Below are 20,188 nucleotides of genomic sequence, written 5' to 3'. Positions count from 1 at the left end.
AAACCACTGGGCCATTGCGCCTCCACATCTTCACCTGTATGCAGGCCTTGACCAGGTTTCTTTTCTGGAAGACTTGCAGGTGCCTACATATTCATGTTGCTCCTCTTCACGCTGCCAGTGTTCTCCAAGAGGAAGGCGAAGACCGCCGACCTAAAGTGTCCACGCATGAAAACAAAAAGTGGTTGGTAAGAGGTCTCCCAACAAGATTTCAGCTTCGATTGATCTTCCTCCCATCTACCCTATTGCAAAGAAACATTTTTTTTTAATTTAAAAAGAAAGCTATTAAAGAGAATGCAATTAAAAAAAAAATAAAGTTGCATCGGCCGGGAATCGAACCCGGGCCGCCCGCGTGGCAGGCGAGCATTCTACCACTGAACCACCGATGCGCACATGAGTTAACTTGAAATAATTTGCTATATATATATAAAAGGTTTGGTACGTATCTTTACTTTTTTATCTTATTTGTTTCAGTCTTTGGACTCTGGCTATACAAGGGCACGGCCTTCAAGAGTTTAGTCGAGCAAATCAACTCCAGTACTCATGTTTTAAGCCTGATATTTATTCTACCGTTTTGCCGAACCGCTAAGTTACGGGGATGTAAAGAAACCAACGTCGGTTGTCAAGCGATCGAGGGGGTCAAACACAAACACAGACACACATATGTATAAGGCGGTGCCCCAGCATGGCCGCGGTGAAATGACCGAAACATGTAAAATTTAAAAGATATAGATAGATAGATAGATAGATAGATAGATAGATAGATAGATAGATAGATAGATAGATAGATAGATAGATAGATAGATAGATAATATACACCACAGGCTTCGTCTACCAAATCCAGTAACAAGGCTTTGGTTGGCCCGAGGCTACGTAATTTAATGAAAAGTTCGGATATTCTGTACATCACTTCTTAACATATTTATCCAAATTTATGGCATTGGACCATTTGATGTATTTCCTTATCTCGTTACATTTTTTAAATTATAATTGAGGAGTGACAGCACTAAAGAAGTGAAAAGTAATTCCTTGATATACGGTGATGTATTAATTTCTTTCTGAATGGGAATTAAACACAGTCCGTTATAAATTGGTACTCTATCCAGGAAGAAGTTTGTTACTGGTCAACTTACACTGGAACAAAATCTTCTACCCAAGGTCATGAAGTTCTTCGGAAAATTACAACTAAAACCAAGACTGATATACGAACCATTTATAGATCCATCATGGAATATACTGGCCCTCTTTTGAATCCTTAATCCTGTATTAAGTCCATACCCTAAGTAAAATATCAACAACGTAAAATAAATACAAAGACGTTCAGATGGACCCATCACATACTGAGATACAAGTATAACAATGGTAGAATGAAGGTTAAAGGATTCACGTTCTTAAAAATGGAGAACCGTGTTAATGACTTTCATTAGTATGGACAACATTTTCAGCATAAATAAACACCAGTGTTCATGTTTTTTCCACAAAATATTGTCGTTATGAAATGAAATGATTTCAAGCGTAACCGAAACTGAATTACAATTTATTCGTTGTTATCTATGACAACAATCAATAAATCCAGAAAGCCAGAAACTGGAAGTAAAGTATTTGTGAAAATATTAATATATCCCCATTGCGACCATCCTACATTGGTTTCAAATTTAGGCACAAGGCGAGTAACTTTGGCGGAGTGGGTAAGTCAATTCACATCGACCCTAGTATTTGACTGGTACTTCATTTATCGAGAACAAAAGGTAAAGTCGACCTCGGCAGAATTTGAACTGAGAACATAAAGACAGACGAAAGTCCGCTAGGCATTTTGCCCGACGAGCAAACGATTCTGCCAGCTCACCAACCATTTATATTAAATAAACAAATTACAAAAAAAAAAAATTCAACAAATTAATGCATCGACCGGGAATTGAACCCGGGTCACTCGCGTGGGAGGCGAGAATTCTACCACTGAACCACCGATGCCAACGAACGAGTGACTTCAAATTATCTTTTATATTTTCTTTTACGCGTTTCTGTCATATGATTGTGGCCATGCTTGTGCATTGCCTAGAGGAATTTTAATCCAACTACTCGGCCCGAGTATGTATTTTATTTTTATGCCGGGTACTTATTCTATTGCCGATACTAATGTAGCTTATATTTCGTTCCCTTGTTTTCTTACGTACGATATTATCCGTTTTGCAACCATTTATGGCAACGAACATACTACAATTGAACAACGGATGCTGACTCGGAAAACCACATGTAAGGCGTAGATGTTATTAGTAAAATAAATGTTCATGGGTCTGTTTTATGACTATCGAGAAATTGTAAATTTTCTTTCAAAAAAGATTATTGCATCGACCGGGAATCGAACACGAGCCGCTCATAAGTCTGCGACTGTGGTAGCTGTTATACTAAAACTCCTTCGAATCAACAGGTTACAATTTTTGTATATGGTTGTCTCGTTTTGCAACAAAAAGTCAGATGGAGAGAGACGAAACTGTGACGCTTGTATTTGTAGGCAAACATTCTATCAGTGAACCACCGTCACATGTTGTAAGAAAAAAGAAAATATAAGTAAGCAGTGCATCGACCGGGAATCGAACACGGGCCGCACGCGTGGCAGGCGAGCATTCTACCACTGAACCATCGATGCTTACATAAAAGTGCTTAACTATTCATACAATTATACTCAATGTATTTAAAATCAGATGGCTATAATTTTCTATGCATGGCGTTTGGTATATCACATCTTAATTTCGATGCGGTACATATTCATTCCTAATGCTTAGCGGTATTTCGTTCGCCGCTGCATTCTGAGTTCAAAATTCCGCCGAGGTTGACTCTGCGTTTCATCCTTTCGGTGTCGATAAATTAAGTACCAGTTACGCACTGGGGTCGATGTAATCGACTTAATCCGTTTGTCTATCCTTGTTTGTCCTTTCTATGTTTAGCCTCTTGTGTGCAATAAAGAAATAAGAAACGTTAGCACGTCGGGTGAAATGCTTAGTGGTATTTCGTCTGCGGTTACGTTCTGAGTTCAAATTCCGCCGAGGTCGACTTTGCCTTTCATCCGTTCGGGGTCGATTAAAGAAGTACCAGTTAGGCACTGGGGTCGATATAATCGACTTAATCCGTTTGTCTGTCCTTGTTTGTCCTATCTGTGTTTAGCCCCTTGTGGGTAGTAAAGAAATAGGTATTTCGTCTGTCTTTACGTTCTGAGTTCAAATTCTGCCGAGGTTGACTTTACCTTTCCTTCTTTCGGGGTCGATAAAATAAGTACCAGTTGCATACTGAGATTGATCTAAGCGACTGGCCCCCTCCCCAAAAATTTCGGGTCTTGTGCCCAGGGTAGAAAAGAATAGTAATGGTTCTTTACTACAGACACACCGTCGTATTAGTAATGAGGCACGAACCCCTGCCCTCTCATCGGACTGTCCTGTTATTGACCTACACACTGAGCCATGCACTATGTACTAGTTTTTTTTTATATTGAGAGAGACAAACATAGAGAGATAAACAGACAGACGGGCAAACGGGCAATCAGGCAAACACAGAGTGTGTCTAAGAGAGAGAGAGAGACAGACACGCAGGCAAACGGGCAAACGGGCAGACAGCGGACAGGTTAACGGGCAAACAGGCAAACACAGAAAGAGTGCGTGTGTCTGAGAGAGACAGAAAGACAGGTAAAAGGACTGACAGCAGACAGGAAAACGGACAGACAGGCAAATGGGCGGGCAGGTAGGCAGACAGGCAGACAAACAAAGAGAGTGTGTCTGTATTGTGTGTGTGTGTGTGTGTGTGAGAGAGAGAGAGAGAGAGAGAGAGAGAGAGAGAGAAAGAGAGAGAGTGAGAAAGAAAGAAAGAAAGAAAGAAAGAAGGAAAGAAAGAACGAAAGTAAGAAAGAGAAAGAGAGGTAGAGAGAAGTTTGATGAGGGGAGCAGGTATTTAGTTCGTATCCTGTCGCATTTGCTGTGGTGTCTAGTAACACCGTCGGCCAGGGTATCTTCACCTGTATGCAGGCCTTGACCAGGTTTCTTTTCTGGAAAACTTGCAGATTCCTACATAGTCATGTTGCTCCTCTTCACGCTGCCAGTGTTCTCCAAGAGGAAGGCGAAGACCGCCGACCTAAAGTGTCCACGCATGAAAACAAAAAGTGGTTGGTAAGAGGTCTCCCAACAAGATTTCAGCTTCGATTGATCTTCCTCCCATCCACCCTATTGCAAAGAAACATTTTTTTTTAATTTAAAAAGAAAGCTACTAAAGAGAATGCAATTAAAAATAAAGTTGCATCGGCCGGGAATCGAACCCGGGCCGCCCGCGTGGCAGGCGAGCATTCTACCACTGAACCACCGATGCGCAGATGAATGCACTTGACATAATTTGCTATATATATAAAAGGTTTGGTACGTATCTTTACTTTTTTATCTTATTTGTTTCAGTCTTTGGACTCTGGCTATACTGGGGCACGGCCTTGAAGAGTTTAGTCGAACAAATCAACTCCAGTACTCATATTTTAAGCCTGATATTTATTCTACCGTTGCCGAACCGCTAAGTTACGGGGATGTAGAAAAACCAACGTCGGTTGTCAAGCGATCGAGGGGGACAAACACAAACACAGACACATATATGCATAAGGCGGTGCCCCAGCATGGCCGCGGGGAAATGACTGAAACATGTAAAAGATAAAAGATATAGATAGACAGATAGATAGATAGATAGATAGATAGATAGATAGATAGATAGATAGATAGATAGATAGATAGATAGATAATATACACCACAGGCTTCGTCTACCAAATCCACTAACAAGGCTTTGGTTGGCCCAAGGCTATATAAAAGACACTAACCCAAAAGTGCCACGTAGTGGGACTGAACCCGGAAGTATGTGGTTTGGATAGCAAATTTCTTACTCAAACAGCCTTTTTGGTGAGTTTTGTTTCTCCGTTCTGTTTGCATAGTTCTTAATGTGAACTCGTTTGCTGAAACACATTTTGTTGTATCTCGGGAGGATCATCAAACAATCAGTTTGGTGGTTAAATAGTCAACCAACTGATGAATAATAAACAAAAGTGAAATTAAACCAGTGCGAGTGTTTTTATTGGCAAAATGACCGTTCCAAGAAGCAACAAAAATGGTTTCTTTGTTCCTTTTTCTTCTTCTTTTTATTGTTTGGATGTATAAGTGTTTATTAACAGATTTCTAATCGATTCTGAAACTCTTGTTTTTTTTTTGTTTTTCTTGCTAGTGTTTTTTTGTAGGGGTTGCTTTTTGTTTTGTTTCTTTTGGGAGGGAGGTGGTGGGGTCCTTGTTTATATTTTCAGCTTTTACAGATAGTCTGACATTAGCATATTAACATAAACATATCCTTACATAGATATACACAGAAATATAAACCTACACATTCTACGTACACACTCGCATTATTTGCAAATGCACATGCATTTCATTGGCCATCACACACACACACACAGACTGATATGCTAGGCCGCATTAAGTAGAAAATTTCACTTGTGTGCTTAGCATGTGATATCTCACCAAGACAGTCTAACATCTTGCCCACAAACGTGTTGTGTACTCTCTCTCTCTCTCTCTCTCTCTCTCACACACACACACACGCACACACACTCACTCAGTCTCTCACTCAGTCTCTCACTCACTCTCTCACCCTTTCTCTCTCTGTCTATCTATCTTTCTTTCTCTCTTCTTCTCTCTCTTTGTATCTCTCTTTTTCTTTTTCGCTGCCTCTACGTCTTTCTCTCTATCTCTTTCTCTCTATCTCTCTCCCTCTCTCTTTCCTCTATCTTCCATCGTATCGACATTTTCCTCTGGACCTTGGAACTAGCTATTCTCGTGTCACTTCCATTTATGTACTTGCGAGTCACATCTGTCTCCTTAACTCATCATCCATATTGCGTCCACCATCACCACCATCACTACCACGTCAAAACCCATATTAACTATTATATTCAAGCCTTTTTTTTAATAACCGGTTACCACTTTTTATAGACGCCTTTTGTTACCGTTTGTATAACACTACTTTTATATGTTTCCTATTTGGAATTAGATAATAAATATATTTTACTTTTGAAGTAGGAATATATATTGATAAACCCGTCACTTATAACTTACTTATAAGTGTTATCATTATACGTAAATCCTGACTCCAGTTACATAAACGCCATGGCGAGAAATATATACTCTGAAACGCTAACGGACATTTTATGCATGAATGTATGTTGAAGATTAACAAATTCGTGTTCTTTTAACCGCTATAAAAAATTAAAAAAACACAGATTCATAATTGCAGAAATAAATTTCACTTACAAGTTGAAGAACGTGAAAAAAGGGAAAATAATTGCTACATTATTTTATTTATGTACATTTAGCATTTATAGTACAATTGGAAAGTAAAGTCATTTTGTCGTAGAGAATTACGACTTAAAATTCACACTAGCTAATCTTTCATACTAACTAGTAGAGTTCACAACAATTCAAATAAGTCTTGTTGGATTTTTATCATAGACATGGCACAAAAAATAGCCAATATCTCAATCATTGAGTGTCGTGGAGTTTAGTAACAATCCAACGAACACTATTGTGAGTGTCGTGGAGTTTAGTAACAACCCAACGAACACTGAGTAATTACCCAAAATTCAGGGTAACTGCTCATATCCGAATTCTAAGAACCGTATTTCGTGAAACATTTCTTTGACGAAAGTTTAGAATTCGTATATGGGGAGTAATTTTAACCAATGGGATTACCAACAATTATGCTTGTTCGGTCAAATGACCATTACGTCATATTGCCGCCTTTTATGACTTGCTACACTTTCTAGAACGCTAAGAAGGAATTCAGGAATTCATTGGAATTCCTTCTCAGCATTTGGTTTCTCCCTGCAGTCGCAGTCTTGAAATTATTAGTTTCAAATTCTGGCACAACGTCAGTAGTTTTGGTGGAGAGCTAAGTCGATTTCGTTGATCCCCAATCTCAGCTGGTACATATTTCATCGACCCCGAAAGGAATTGAAGGCAAAGTCAACATCGGCGGAATTTGAACTCGGAACGTAATGACTGACGAAATGCCGCTGGGCATTCTGCCCGGCGTCTAACGATTCTTCCAGCTAGCTGTTTTGTCTTGAGAGAATATTGGTTTCAAATTTTGGTACACGGTCAGCAATTTTGGGGGAAGTGGGTAGTCGATTTCGTAGATCTCCAGTGCTCAACTGGCACTTATTATATACCCCGAAAGAGATGAAAGATAAAGTCAACCTCGACGAAATACCTATTTCTTTATTACCCACAAGGGGCTAAACATAGAGTGGACAAACAAGGACAGACATAGGTATTAAGTCGATTACATCGACCCCAGTGCGTAACTGGTACTTATTTAATCGACCCCGAAAGGATGAAAGGCAAAATTGACCTCGGCGGAATTTGAACTCAGAACGCAACGGCAGACGAAATACGGCTACGCATTTCGCCCGGCGTGCAAACGATTCTGCCAGCTCGCCGTCTTTTCTTGGGAGAATATTAAGAGGTACATCAAGAGCAAATGTCGCATTAATCTAAAGAGAACATTATCGATACATTAATGACATCGATTTTAACAGTCTTGGAGGTCTGCAAACATCATGGTCACAAACCTTGTATTCTAATCAGAAAGTCTTGGGAGAATATTAAGTGGAACATTAACAGCATCAAACTTACCAATCTTACGAGAACATTATCGATGCATTAATGCAGTGGTTCTCAACCATTTTTGTTTGTTTTTTTTTTTTACCTGTGGACTCCTTTGATTCCTCTTTTACTCGGGTGAATCCTCCAAGCCATTCACTGTTTTAAAAAATCACATTATATTTTTATAATTAAATATTATTAGGAATTGTATTTAAAAAAATTGTTAAAATATTTTGTGTACTGTGGAAGTGTGGAGGCGCAATGGCCCAGTGGTTAGGGCAACGGACTCGCGGTCGTAGGATCGCGGTTTCGATTCCCAGACCGGGCGTTGTGAGTGTTTATTGAGCGAAAACACCTAAAAGTTCCACGAGGCTCCGGCCGGGATGGTGGTGATCCCTGCTGTACTCTTTCACCACAACTTTCTCTTACTTCCTGTTTCTGTTGTACCTGTATTTCAAAGGGCCGGCCTTGTCACTCTCTGTGTCACGCTGAATATCCCCGAGAACTACGTTAAGGGTGCACGTGTATATGGAGTGCTCAGCCACTTACACGTTAATTTCACGAGCAGGTTGTTCCGTTGATCGGATCAACCGGAACCCTCGTCGTCGTAACCGACGGAGTGCTTCCAACTGTGGAAGTATAACCAATTTATTGCTCATAATTTTTACCAACAAAATCTTAAATGGACCTTCAAGAGCCATATGGACACCGGTCGTGAACCACTGCATTAATGACATCAATGGTATCAGTTTTGGAGGTCTGCAAACACCATAGTCAAAATCTTTTGTTCTAGTCAGAAAGAAAAAAGAAAGAAAAAAGGTCGTAAACTCTTTTAACTACGTCCTGAACCAGATTATGATAGATTTCTAAGTGTTCTACAGCTCAATCAGGAATGCGTTTCCTCGGCAAATAATAGGGTGTCGTTTAATGGAATGAGGTAGAATCGGTGAAGTATTGAATGAAAAGACTTGCAGTATTTAATATCGGCGTTTTACGTTTTGTGTTCAAGTCAATTTGAAGTTGTCGAGGTTGACTTTGCTTTTCATCTGTCGGAGTGTCGTAAAAGAAAGTAAACTACTGGTCAAGAATTAAGATCGACATAATCGACTGAAGCTCACAAACAAAAAAGAAAGGGCAACGAATCGATAAAGCCGTCAGATGATGGCCTAAAATTCCTTGTAGCATTTGTTCCTACTCTCTGTAATCTGAGTTCAAATCCGACTGTGGTCAACTTTGTCTTTCCTCGTTTAGGGATCAATGAAATAATGTACCAGACGTAGCTGTGTGGTAAAAACTTTGTTTTCCAACCAAATGGTTCGGGGTTTTAATCCCACTGTGTTGCACCCTGATCAAGTGTCTTTTTTTTTTTTTTTTACTATAGCCACTGGCCGACCAAAACTTTGTGAACGGATTTCATAGACAGAAACCGAAAAAAACAGGTTGCTTGTGTGTGTGTGTGTGTGTGTGTGTGTGTGTGTGTGCGTTTGTCCTCTCAACATCGCTTCACAACCGATATTAGTTTGTTTATGTCCCCGAAACTTAATAGTTCGACAAAGCACCAGGCTTAAAAAACGTAAGTACTGGGGTCGATTCGCTCGACTAAAATTCTTCATGGCGGTGCCCCAGCATGGCCACAGTTTAATGACTGAAACAAGTAAAAGATAAAAGAATTCACAAAGATAGATTAACGGAATTGGTAGAAAGCAGAATGGAAGTATTTTTGTCTTCATTCCTCGTCTTTGACTTCTGTTTTTTGGGGGGTTTTTTACGATGGACAGGCTCTGTCACCCTGATTAATATAAACACCGAGTCCTTGTCGTGGTTTCATCAAAATCCACACATTTGCAAAAAGTCGTACTACGATTCCATTTTCAGTACGTGCTCTTCGCATCCAACTTTTTTCCCGTAAGATCTCAAAGGCCCCGAAAATAATGTCATGGACACAGTCCTTCCTACCTAAGATGCAAAACAACAAAAATCAATATAAAGGATTGTACCTATACTTGAAACAAACAAATACAAATAAAGGAAAAAATAAAATTACTTTAAAAAATTAAGTTGCATCGGCCGGGAATCGAACCCGGGCCGCCCGCGTGGCAGGCGAGCATTCTACCACTGAACCACCGATGCACACGCTTACTTGAAAAAAACAAATACAAATAAAGGAAAATATAAAATTACTTTAAAAAAGTAAGTTGCATCGGCCGGGAATCGAACCCGGGCCGCCCGCGTGGCAGGCGAGCATTCTACCACTGAACCACCGATGCGCACGCTTCAGAGGGGTAAAAAATTATCTATATATATAGTATATGAAAAAATTTGTGGGATTTTTTTTTTATTATTATTATTATTATTGTTAATGACTGTCTATTAACAGGTTCCTATTCCATTCTGAAACGTTGTTCTGCTTCTGTTCATTGTAGTTCCAGTTTTAACGTGTAACCAGATATCAATATATTAACATACATACTCACACGTATACAATAGATATACGCAGAAATTTAAATGTACGCTCACTTTATTTGCAAACGCATGTGTTTCAGCAGCCAGTAAAAGTCCGTACACGCTTAGGTAAGCATAAACATAACATGCTTACACATACATATATATATATGAAATAATTTTTCCTTATATTTGCTGCATCTCTGAATATACTTCGATTCTTGTAATAGTTGTTGCTGCAGTTATTTAACCCTCAAGTCAATCCATTCCAGTCTCTTGTTTCGGAAATGCCTCGAGACAACGGCTAATACGAAACAAGGGAGGTAACTCTTTTTTTTTTTAAATCTTATATAAATTTCTTTGCAGCTTTAACTATTTCACACGATCAGAAACTACTTGTTGCTATTATTTCTATTCTTTAACCCCGGATTAGCTCTCGTCAAGCAGGCATACTTTAAAGACGTTTCATCCATGACCTTCCAATTTTCAGCCAATCTAATCTGGACTGGGGAATGTGGCTGCTATTTCTAACAAATCGAGCGACCATATAGAACAGTAATGAGCAAACTGCGGCCCACAGGAGTTTCTGAAAAGTACGCCTAACCAAAATTTACTTCGCATATATTTTGTAGTGCTCTCCGCTTGATATGTCTTGATATGTCTAATGTAGTCTGCTTCTCGAAAAAGTTTGCTCATATCTGATATAGAAGGACCACCTATCAAAAAAGAAAAAAACATACCACCAGTAGGGATTGAATTCATAACATAAAGGAAGGTGCCTAAATACTGCGAGGGATTTTCTCCATCGTTATTCTGATTTTGTCATCCAACCATTGACTTCTATCATTTACTAAACGACATTACAAACAGGTTTATATGAAATATTAGGTTGTCTCACATGAAACGTCGCATTTGAAACAAATACGAATAAAGGAAAAAATAAAATTACTTTAAAAAATTAATTTGCATCGGCCGGGAATCGAACCCGGGCCGCCCGCGTGGCAGGCGAGCATTCTACCACTGAACCACCGATGCGCACGCTTTGAACGAGTAGAAAATTTAAATTGTATTTTAAGTTTTAGAATATTTATTTATTTAATCAAAATATGATCCTTGTTCATTTATGACTTTCATCCGACGTTCCTCTAAGACATATATTCCATCTTCAAAGAATCTGCCATCTTTTACACTGATAAACTGGGCGAATGTTTCAATTACCTCTGCTTTATTTAAGATTGTTTTATTGCGTATAGCAAGCCCGAAGTGTTTAAATTTGGGATAATCAGTAGGAGAGATATCAAGAGAATAAGGATGATGTGCCAAAATTTCATAATTCAGGCCTTGCAACCGTAGCTTGAAAAGTGTGAGGCCGTGTAATTTCATGAAGCAAAATTGGGCCATCCCTGTTCGTTAATTTGCGTTGCTTATTTTTTTAATTTTTCATGCATACAATCAATTTCCTGGCAATATGATGTTGCTGTTACAGTTTTTCCTTGTTGCAAAAATGAATAATGAATAAACCCCTTTGTTGACCACCATACAGTGACCATCAACTTTTTAGGATGCAATGGTGGCTTTGGGTGTTTTGGTAACTCTCCTGCATCTAACCACTGTCCTGTCCCCCTATTGTTATCAAAGAGTATCCATTTCTTATCACACGTAATGAGTCGATACAAAAATGGTTCGCTTTCCAACCGAGAAATAAGCATGGAACACGCTGTAAGGCGTCTGTTTCTGTGAATCTCATTAAGTTGATGGGGAACAAACCTACCCATCTCTTTGACTTTTTCTAATTTTCTTCAAGTGTCGAGAAGCAGTTGCGGGAGATGTCTGGGGCTCTGATCCGATTTTTGGGACCGTTATTCTCGGATTTCGTTTAACCAAAGCATTCAATTCATCATGCCGAATAACTGATTTAGGTCTCCCACTTGGTTCATTTTTAAGGCTTTCATTTTCTGAACGAACCATCTCTGAACAGTTCTAACGTCAACAGAATCGTTACCAAAAGCCCACTTGATGTTTCGTAGAGCTTCGGTGACAGAGTGACCCAACTTGTATTCGTACAAGAAAATCACTCGGTGTTGTTGAGTTGTCAACTTTGTCATAAGAGCTGTGGGTAGCAATTTTGAATAATAGTATTATCTAGAAAGAAAAAGAGTTAAGAGTAAACACAAGCATATACATAGAAACTCATTAAAAATCCATTTATAGATGACTCATAAGAAACCCGTTTAAAATACATTTCATGTGAGACAACCTTATAGAATACTGTATCTTCTCATATATGTAATGCAATAAGTTGAAAACGAACTTTGGTTAATTCATATTATCCATGCAATTACCGGACAAAAACTCCCACGTAGTGTTTAAAGCAGCGGTTCTCAAGTGCGGTTCTCTCAGTCGCGTACAGCCCTCAAGCATCCTTCCGGCAGCCCCCCGACGGCCTTCCCTCTATAAATATAATAATATTTTTTTTAACATTAGGTTTATTAAAATATATTTGTGATATATTTCGACTTCTGAAGGCAAGTTCATGGCGATAACTATAGAGAAAAAATTGTATCTTGTAGTAAAAGGTGTAAAAACAGCTTGTCTGCCCAGTGTTACTCACTGTTGGATTTCCAGACAGCGTTTCTAGCTCTTTAAACATTATCAATGAGAAATGCCGAAGAGAGTTAACTCTGAGCAGATTTAACTAAATCGACTTTTTTTGTGTGCTGCCCAGGTTTTTAATCTGGTTCGGATATTAAAAAGATTGAGAACCACGAGTTTAAAGTCTAAAATATCAAGTAAGATAGACAACTTCAATAAAATCAATTTTAGTCAAGTAATTTACATGTACTGTGGGTTTTACATGCGAAATATGGCGCGATGTTTCTCATCAGTGGCTGAAGTTGTGAGGATTATAAAGGAGGTGGAGGAATTATTATGATATTTTCTACTATAGGCACAAGGCCTGAAATTTTGAAGATAATCGATTACATCGATCCCCATAAAATGCAAAGTCAACTTCGGCTGAATTCGAACTCAGAACGTAAAGCAGGCAGAAATGCTTCAATGCATTTTTACCCGGTATGCTAATGATTCTATTTATAAATTGCCATGATTAATAAAATTAAGAGAGATTGAAATTTGTTTAAACTTGCTCAACACCATAGCAAAGAAAGAAGAATGATATTTTATATATACTACAGAAACAGGTGCGGTTGTTGTGTGGTAAAAAATTTGCTTCCCAGCACAGGGTTCTGGTTTCACTCCAACTTCGTGGTATCTTGGACAATATCGGCTATTGGTGAGATGGATTCAAACTCCGCAGATGATTTTGCAGTTGCTTTTTTTGTTAAAGTCATGCGAAAAAAGTGTCGCAAAACCACTGCAGATACTTTTCCAGAGTTTCTTCCCAAATGGTACATTTCCCAAATTGTTAAAAGAAAGTATCATATGCTCTATCAACAAAGAAGGGAGACGAGCAGATGCTAAGAATTACAGACCTTTCTATCAAGCATCACAAGCCAGCAAAATCATGGAATGCATTGTTAGAAGGAAGTTAATCATGTTCCTACTAAAAAAAAAATTACTTGTTCATTAACACGCAGCATGGCTGTCTCACACAGCCTTCATTACATTATGACTGGGTACTGAAACAACAGGTCAGTTGTTCAAATGTGAATGTGATGTATTTCGATTTTGCCAAGGCCTTCGACAAAGTCGATCACAGGATGAAATCTTACAAACTGCGTGACCTTGATATCGTTGGTAAACTGAAAGAATGGCCGCTTGGCTATTTAAAACCTAGGAGTCCAGTAGTCACAGTCAATGATACTCTCTCTCTCTCTCTCTCTCTTCTCTCTCTCTCCTCTCTCTCTCTCTCTCTCTCTTCTCATCTCTCTCTCTCTCTCTCTCTCTCCTCCCCTCATATATATATTATATATATATATATTATATATTATATATCTTTCTCTCTCTCTCTCCCTATCTCTCATTCTCTCTCTCTCTATCTATCTTTCTCTCTCTCCCTCTCTATCTATCTATCTATCTATCTTTCATCTCTCTTCTCTCTCTCTCTCTCTCTCTCTCTCTGAAGAAGAAGAAGAAGAAGAAGAAGAAGAAGAAGAAGAAGAAGAAGAAGAAGAAGAAGAATCAAAACTAAGCGGAGCCTTTCGGGAAAGTGTACTGGAACCACTGCTCTTCGGATTCTCTGTCGGAGCTGCTCTCATTCATATAGTCAGCTGCTCTTACCAACTACACTGATGACACAAATGTATCACCAGCAATCAAGGACCCTAAAGATATCTCAAAACTACTATATGTGTGTGTGTATGTGTGTGTGTGTGAGAGAGAGAGAGAGAGAGAGAGTGAGAGAGTGAGAGTTTGTTGTATGAGTCTGAGTGTGAGTGTATGTGTGTAAGTTTATGTGATGTCCCTGTGCGAGTTTGCACGCACGTATGTATGTATATATGAGAGACAAGAAATAAAACTGATATTTATTTGACACCCATAGTTAGAAATTAATATTATAATATATATGTGTGTAAACAAATATACAGGGTCTGGGGTTTTTTTTTAATTCTTTACAAGACAAAATTTTTTTTTAATTTTCTACACTGATGCAGTTTTGAATGCTAATTACGAAGATCACATTCATTTTCTTTAGAAATTAATAATAAAAAAGTTACAAGCTCCTAAAATTATAAAATTTTATCCAATCGGAAACATCCATTACCGACATATCGTAAGTCGCAATCGTCTGTTTCCATAACCCTGTATGGCAGAATGTGTTTTCATGTATGATTGAGTGTTTGTGTGTGGGATTTTGTCTGTATGTGTGTGTGTATGTGTGTATGTATATATATGTGTGTGAGAGAGAGAGAGTTTGTTGTATGAGTCTGAGTTTGTGTATATGTGTGTAAATTTATGTGTATGTGTGTCCTTGTGAGACTTTGAACGCGTGTGCGTATGTATATATGAAAGACAAGAAATAAGACTGATATTTGTACGACACCCATAGTTAGAAATTAATATTATAGTATGAGAAATCATATCTAGATATTCCATATTTGTCAATAAAGATTTTATTGTTAATGCGAATATATTTTTGAGATGCAGTCATTATTTTGTTCCAGAATATCTATTGTCCTTGACAGACACACACAAATATATGTATGTATACACATAGATAGATAGATAGATAGATAGATAGATAGATAGATAGATAGATAGATAGATAGATAGATAGATAGATAGATAGATAGATAGATAGATGTGTGTGTATATGCGCGCGCGCGCGTGTGTGTGTGTGTGGTGTATGTGTGTGGTACTCTTAAATATACGATTTTATGATTAATTTCAAGCTAACGGGAGATACCATGTATAATACAGTATTAAAGGGAAATAACTCAAATTTAAGATAAAAGCGGTTTCAAATTAAGCGCCTATCATGTTAACCTTAATAAGCCAAGAATAATGTATCTTCGCATAGAGACGTAAGGCACAGACTTTATTAATTAGAGAAGGTGTTTTGTTTTCTTTATTACCATTTATATATGAACAAACATTAATAAAACCTCTATTTTTAATCACTTGAAGTGAAGTAACCAAAAGAGTTACTTCCCTGTTTCACATTGTGTGTATGTGTAATACTAACGCTTGACGGCGAGCAATATTAGAATCTAGATTCTAATATTGCTCGCCGTCAGTTTTAAATAATAAGGACAACTAATTTGCTCAATGACTTTTTACTTGTTTCAGTCATTTGACTGCGGCCATGCTGGAGCACCGCCTTTAGTCGAGCAAATCGACCCCAAGATTTATTCTTTGGAAGTCTAGTACTTATTCTATCGGTCTCTCTTGCCGAACCGCTAAGTTACGGGGACGTAAACACACCACCATCGGTTGTCAAGCGATGCTGGTGTATATATACATATATACGATGGGTTCTTTCAGTTTCCGTCTACCAAATCCACTCACAAGGCTATAGTAGAAGACACTTGCCCAAGGTGCCACACAGTGGGAATAAACCCGGAACCATGTGGTTGGTAAGCAAGCTACTTACCACACAGCTACTCTTGCGCCTAACGATAATAGATTCAATAGGGACATTGATATTGAGATGTATGTTTATTAATACAAAGTAATGAATACTAATTCCTATTTCACATTGGGATTATCACAAAAGTCAATTGTAAACGATGTTTTCATGCTATATTTTTTATTCAATAAATCATTTTTATGAGGCATTCTGAATTTTATATATCATTAGTTTCACTTGCGCATAGTAAGAAGTCTTGTTTTGAAATCTTAAATTAGAAAGTCTCATCCTAAGTAACGAATGCTCATTTAATATTTCAAACACTGCAGTTCATATTAATAGCTCCAAGTCAGCTTTGTTTGAGAGAACCTGTGATTTAAAAGGTTCAAACCGTAACCAACTCGTATTTTTCATTGGTAAGGAATAATGTTTGTAAGACTACGCAATTTAATGCATCATTCTTTTTCTAAGGCAGTTGTGTGCGATTTGATGGAGATCTAGTTGTTGCTATTATTAGCAGGACGAGCGACCACATAGAGTTCCTCTGCTTGATTTATATAACCTGTCAGAAATGGCTGTGAAATCTCCAATTACAGCTGGCTGTCTTACTCCACTCACCCAGCCAAACAAACAAAAAGAAGAAAAGAAAAGAGAAATGGATACAGAGAATAATGTAATCCATGGCTAATACAAAATGAGAAAGAAAGCCTTTTCTTGTTAAGGTCTGTTCTATCAGAGCCGACCTGGAGCCTAAAAAACAACATTTTCCATATATGCCCCCCGCGTACGTGTGTGTGTGTGTGTGTGTGTGTGTCTGTCTGTGTGTCTGTCTGTCAGTCTGTCTGTCAGTCTGTCTGTCAGTCTGTCTGTCTGTGTCTGTCTGTCTGTCTGTGTCTGTCTGTCTGTCTGTGTGTATGTGTGCAAATGCCACCTCTCAGAGTGATGAAAATGTGCATTGTCCCCCACTCCAAAGACCTTGCTGGTGTGGGTCAGTCATTCAGAGTAGCATAAGTGACACCAGTTTCACTGCAGGAATTACTCAAAGAGTTTTCAGTTGTGCATATGACGACTTTAGTGATTCCACTCAAGATTTTTAATATGGTTATCATTCTCTAGCCTTTGTTCCACAAGAAAGTGATGCTATTTAGAGCCATAGCTGAGGATCCAGAACCAAAGACATGGTACTGTAACAGAATCCAGCTAAGCCTAGCATTTGTGTTAGTTGGGTTTGTTGTTGTTATATATATATAACGTATTGAGTATTAAAGGAAGTAGTGAGTACTTAGTATGAAAGATTAAGAAAATGAGAGAGACTGAAAAAACGTGTTAACGATACGAGATACTTTATTAGACTGCCGTTGTTGTACAAGGTATTTGTTGTGGCGGGAAACTTACTGAATGTCCTTGTATCAAGGGAGACAATGGGCAACGTTGATTGTTCATGTTTGTTGTGATGATTACATAACAGGGTTCATCATGGTTTGAAGTAGGAAATGAGGTCGTGGTTTACAATATATTGTTCTATGTTATGTGTATGTATGTGTAGATACAAATTTTAAAGGGAAAGCTACAAAAACAATAATATTCGGTAGAATTAATCGAAGTTTTTTCTATTACCAGATGGGATCAGATCTGGCTGTGTGGTAAAAAGCTTGCTTCCCAACCACATGGTTCCAGGTTCAATCCCACTGCATGGTACCTTGGGCAAGTGTCTTCAACTATAGTTTCAGGACAACCAAAGCCTTGTTAATGGATTTTGTAGATTGAAACTAAAAGAAGCCTGTCATGTGTGTGTGTGTGTGTGTGCACGCATATGTGCATACATGCGTGAGTGTGTGTGTGTAGACACAGATTTTAAAGTGAAAGCTACAAAAAACAATAATGTCCTATAGAATTAAAAGAAGTAAAATATCATTTCTATTACAAGATATCTAATGATGATCTACCATTTTGGGATTAGATCTGGCTGTATGGTTAGAAGTTTGCTTCCCAGCCACATGGTCCTGAGTTCATTGCATGGTACCTTGGACAAGTAATTTCAACTATAGCCTTGGACTAGCCAAAGCCTTGTGAATGGATTTGGTAGACGGAAACTGAAAGAAACTCATTGCATACATGTGTGTGCATGTGTGTGTGTTTGTGTGTGTGCATGTGTTTTTGTGTGTTTGTCCCCCGCCCCTATTGTTGTGTTTACATCCCCATAACTTAGCAGTTCAGCAAAAGAGACTGATAGAATAAGTACCAGACTTGAAAAAAAATAAGTACTAGGATTGATTCATTTGACTAAAAATTCTTCAAGGCAGTGCCCCAGCATGGCCACAGTCAAATAAATGAAACAAGTAAAAGATATAATTACACACACATTTACGTACACATGCACACACACACACACACACACACACACACACACACACACACACACACACACACACACACACACACACACACACACACACAGTGAAGACCAACCTCAGGATGTTGAACCTCAAGGAGGGGTTGACAAAGGTCTGATATGATTGATAATATACTGTGCTCAAGAAGACCTGGTCATGGCTATCTCAGCAAAAATTAAAATTAGGTCCTAAAAGTATATTATTTATGTCTTTTTCCCCAAACCCAATCTATCCCTATCAAGCCTTCTTCTCCAACAACTCATTTTCCTCACACACATCCCTTCTTTTTTTTTTTTAATACATTGCTACTTACCCAATTGCTGTAATTATATGAGATAAAACTGCACATACTCCATACCGTTCCCCTTTTGTGATACCATTTATCCCTCCCCTTGGGATCACTGCCTGTATCACCTATCCCACATTCTTACCTCTTTACTTTCCTCCAAATGCCTTATACCTTATAGCTTTGAACAACCTCTTTTACCTGCCTTCAATGATTCCCTCCCCACCCACTCTCTTCATCACTTGCAATTTCCACCCCTATGATCCTCTGATCTCCATCTCTGTCCCTGTCTATCCCTCTCTCTCCTGTCCCACACTTCACAGATCCCTATTTCTCATCTATCAATAGTTTTGTACTGTTACTCTCCACTGCCTTTTTTCTTTTGTATTGTCGCTTATCAACTTCTCTTCCCTGTCCCACTCCTGTTTCCTTCACCTTCCACCCCGAATTGGTACTCACCATTGCCCACACCTCCAATCCTGTTCACCATTCATTGCAGTCACCTATAACCATCTGTCTCTCTCTTGTCATACTCTCACAAACTTACCTACCATCCCATTCTTTCCAAAAATTTCTGTGCTGGTGTCACGTAAAAAAAAGCACACATGCCAGCACTGCATAAAGAGCCCACATGCCAGCACCACATGAGAAGCAGCCATACGAGCACCATGTTAAAATCACCTATGCTGGCACCACGGAGATAGTACTCCGGTGCTAAGACCACCAGATCACATGATTTTGATTTTGTTTGGTCTTGTCACTGATGGACACTCGACCACTAAAGGCTGCAGAGATTCATCTCCCCACCAGGTGCTGGTGTCAGGATTAACCTGCTGGCTTGTTAAAAATATATATATTAGCAACAGAGGCAGTATTGATACTGAGAGATATTTATCCCCACCTGAATGCAAATGTTCTGTTAGAACAAACTATACTGTGGCAGGATGCCATGAGAATATTCAAATGGATACTCATAAAGATGCTATTATTGTTATTATCAGTGGCAAATCTATATATATATTATTATATATATGTGTGTGTGTGAAGGAGTGGCTGCGTGGCAAGTAGCTTGCTTACCAACCACATGGTTCCAGGTTCAGTCCCACTGTGTGGCACCTTGGACAAGTGTCTTCTACTATAGCATCGGGCTGACCAAAGCCTTGTGACTGGATTTGGTAGACGGAAACTGAAAGATGCCCGTCGTATATATGTATATATATATATATATATATATATATATATATGTGTGTGGGTGGTGTGTGTGTGTGTTGTTGTGGTGTAATATGTGTATTTTTGTGTGTCTGTGTTTTGTACCTCCAACATTGCTTGACAACCGATGCTGGTGTGTTTACGTCCCCGTCACTAGCAGTT

The 20,188-nt window shown here is 38.6% G+C and overlaps 7 non-coding genes across 7 annotated transcripts; all 7 read right to left on the bottom strand.

Annotated features, from left to right (window-relative positions):
- Positions 1-315: 315 nt before the first annotated feature.
- Trnag-gcc lies at positions 316-386 on the bottom strand. The gene has a single exon. It is a non-coding gene; the product is annotated as a tRNA-Gly (tRNA).
- Positions 387-1,897: 1,511 nt separating this feature from the next.
- On the bottom strand, positions 1,898-1,968 carry Trnag-ccc. Its single transcript has one exon. It is a non-coding gene; the product is annotated as a tRNA-Gly (tRNA).
- Positions 1,969-2,573: 605 nt separating this feature from the next.
- Trnag-gcc lies at positions 2,574-2,644 on the bottom strand. The gene has a single exon. It is a non-coding gene; the product is annotated as a tRNA-Gly (tRNA).
- A 1,632-nt stretch (positions 2,645-4,276) lies between these two features.
- Trnag-gcc lies at positions 4,277-4,347 on the bottom strand. Its single transcript has one exon. It is a non-coding gene; the product is annotated as a tRNA-Gly (tRNA).
- A 5,380-nt stretch (positions 4,348-9,727) lies between these two features.
- On the bottom strand, positions 9,728-9,798 carry Trnag-gcc. Its single transcript has one exon. It is a non-coding gene; the product is annotated as a tRNA-Gly (tRNA).
- A 66-nt stretch (positions 9,799-9,864) lies between these two features.
- Trnag-gcc lies at positions 9,865-9,935 on the bottom strand. The gene has a single exon. It is a non-coding gene; the product is annotated as a tRNA-Gly (tRNA).
- Positions 9,936-11,074: 1,139 nt separating this feature from the next.
- Positions 11,075-11,145, bottom strand: Trnag-gcc. The gene has a single exon. It is a non-coding gene; the product is annotated as a tRNA-Gly (tRNA).
- Between the last annotated feature and the right edge of the window lie 9,043 nt (positions 11,146-20,188).

The sequence above is a fragment of the Octopus sinensis genome, linkage group LG5 (genome assembly GCF_006345805.1).
Source record: "Octopus sinensis linkage group LG5, ASM634580v1, whole genome shotgun sequence".
Lineage (NCBI taxonomy): Eukaryota > Metazoa > Mollusca > Cephalopoda > Octopoda > Octopodidae > Octopus > Octopus sinensis.
The sequence above is the reverse complement of the archived record's forward strand: the minus strand, read 5'-3'. Positions and strand labels throughout refer to the sequence as shown.